Below are 2800 nucleotides of genomic sequence, written 5' to 3'. Positions count from 1 at the left end.
GTCCGTCTGTCTGTCACCAGGCTGTATCTCACGAACCGTGATAGATAGATGATGTATTTTTGTTGCCGCTATAACTACAAATACTAAAAACAGAATAAAATAAAGATTTAAATGGGGCTCCCATACAACAAACGTGATTTTTGACCAAAGTTAAGCAACGTCGGGAGTGGTCAGTACTTGGATGGGTGATCGTTTTTTTTTGCTTTTTTTTCGTTTTTTTTTGCATTATGGTACGGAACCCTTCGTGCGCGAGTCCGACTCGCACTTGCCCGGTTTTTTTGATTTAAATGCCATCTAGTGAGTTTCTCTCAAACTGGTATTACCTAATATAACTGTAGTACTCACAGTGATGTGCTTAGGGGTTTGAAGTAATGCGACGATATAACGCTAGATGGCGTTAACCTCAATTATACATAGTGCTGCAGACATTTAGCACTAGATGGCGCTGTTATTAATATTTTGAGTTACAATGTTGTTGAGTTTTCACTTCTGCCGGCACTCCCGGAATGCAACCCGTTGTTTTTTTTATATTGCTGTTGGTATTGTTCTTTACTAGCGACCCTCCCCGCGGCTTCGCACGGGTAACACAAAATCTTAAAAAATTATACACTTAAACCTTCCTAAAGAATTACTTTATTGATAGGTGTATAATTTGTTAACCCGTGTGAAGCTGGGGCGGGTCGCTAGTTATTTAATAAGGTGTAGTGAACTTTTAAAAATATTTTGTTTATAAATCAAACCAATAATACCATAGGCATGTATTATTTAATATTGAAACGAATATTTACGTGACTATGTGTGGCGCATGGATGCAGTGTTTGTCAACTAAAGCAGTGTTTATCGGACAGCGGTCTTGGAACAGCGACTTATCGTACTGCAATCAAATATGATACTGTATTAGAGAAAACCAAAGAAGGAGGTTTTGGGAACTGGTAGCATTTTTCTAGTACATAGGTATAGGTACTTATGACAGCTATTTATATTTATAGGTATTAAAATGTTACATTAGAACACATATAGGGATTAGAGTGTATTGATTGAAATTAGATATTAACTCAAATTGTTAATTAAGTCGATAACGCTTACCGTCCAATAATCATAAAGAGAAAATTTAGGAAAATTATATTGCATCTCTTTTTTCTTTTTTGGGTTCAAGTCAACGACTATTTCCACCGGCCTGCCACTTTGAACATGCGAAGGATCATAAACTTTACCATCCAAAGCCTCCAACTCTTCATGGTCCCTTAAAATATGTCGGCCATTTTGTTTGCCCACTAATTTCAAGATGGCGTTGATTGGGTTTCGGCCTCCGTAGGGGTTAGGTTTGAACATTAATTCGTAAGCTTGTTGGAATAGGTTTCTATTATTTTCAGGCAGTTTTTCGTGCAGTCTGTATTTGGGCTTAAATATGTTCCTAAGATATTTTCTGTCGTAACCATATTCCGGTGTTATATATGGAGGAATCTTTCTCCTTTCAGTGGACAACTTTTTAGTAGATATAAACGAGTGTTTTTCGCTTGGATCTAGATTCAAAATATGTCGGCCATTTTGTCTGCCCACTAATTTCAAGATGGCATTGATTGGGTTTCGGCCTTTGTAGGTTTTAGGTTTGAACATTAATTTGTAAACTTGTTGGAGTACGTTTCTATTATTTTCAGGCAGTTTTTCGTGCAGTCTGTTATTGGGCTTAAATATATTCCTAAGATATTTTCTGTTGTAATCGTATTCCGGTGTTATATATGGAGGAATCTTTCTCTTTACAGTGGACACCTTTTTAGTTGATATAAACGGGTGTTCTTCGTTTGGAGCTAGTTTCCTAGTTAGATCATCTAGATCATTGGAATCAATAACTAATATTACATTGCAATTTATCAAATGTGTAAAATAAGTTAAAGAAATACATGTTAATGTGGTTCTCAAGCGTACCATGCTTTCAATCTGTCGGTGTAAACTAGAAACGCAATCAGTACGTTAAGCCAAGCGAGAGATTAAAGTTATTAAGTCGTTAAGTCTAGGTATTTGTTGCGTTGAATTTATACGACAATATTAATTCGGTCTCAAGCGCACGTGTACCTACATTAAAAATAGAAAATTATATTGACATACCACCCCAAGCGCGATATCTTTCAACGGAATCAATGAATTTGAAAAACAATTTTATACCTGAATATATTCTATATTTTTGTATTTTCAATACCTACTACTTTCTGTCGGCCAATTTGTGTGCAGGTTCACTAGTTCAGGGAGCCTACCCAAGATGACGATCTTTTGCAGAAAATTAAACGAAACGAAACGAAAAATTACACTGAAAAAAATATGATCTATCGAGCACACATTAAAGTCATTTCATTAAGATTAACTGCTATATACAATATCAACTAATGTACGTACCTACGTACGTACTTAACGTACGAACAGTAAAGTTAACTTTACTGCTTAGTTCGATATATAGGCTCATATGGAACTGTTTAAAGCTTGACATCTAATCCCATGATTTGACGTAGGCACTAGTTTCTACGAAAGCGACTGCCATCTGACCTTCCAACCCAGAGGGGAAACTAGGCCTTATTGGGATTAGTCCGGTTTCCTCACGATGTTTTCGTTCACCGAAAAGCGACTGGCAAATATCAAATGAAATTTCGTACATAAGTTCCGAAAAACTCATTGGTACGAGCCGGGGTTCGAACCCGCGACCTCCGGATTGAAAGTCGCACGCTCTTACCGCTAGGCCACCAGCGCTGGAACTGTTTAAAGCATTAAACGTTAATGCAATTTCAATTGTCTTAAACGATTTTTTTTC

At 36.8% G+C, this 2800-nt stretch overlaps 1 long non-coding RNA gene across 1 annotated transcript; it reads right to left on the bottom strand.

The window, feature by feature from the left end:
* Nucleotides 1-746: 746 nt before the first annotated feature.
* Nucleotides 747-1975, bottom strand: LOC134804991 (uncharacterized). Its single transcript, XR_010146227.1, has 2 exons — nt 1087-1975; nt 747-874 (listed from the first exon to the last, which is right to left on the bottom strand). It is a non-coding gene; the product is annotated as an uncharacterized LOC134804991 (long non-coding RNA).
* Between the last annotated feature and the right edge of the window lie 825 nt (nt 1976-2800).

This window comes from Cydia splendana, chromosome Z (genome assembly GCF_910591565.1).
Source record: "Cydia splendana chromosome Z, ilCydSple1.2, whole genome shotgun sequence".
NCBI lineage: Eukaryota > Metazoa > Arthropoda > Insecta > Lepidoptera > Tortricidae > Cydia > Cydia splendana.
This window is presented reverse-complemented; position numbering and strand designations above follow the sequence as displayed.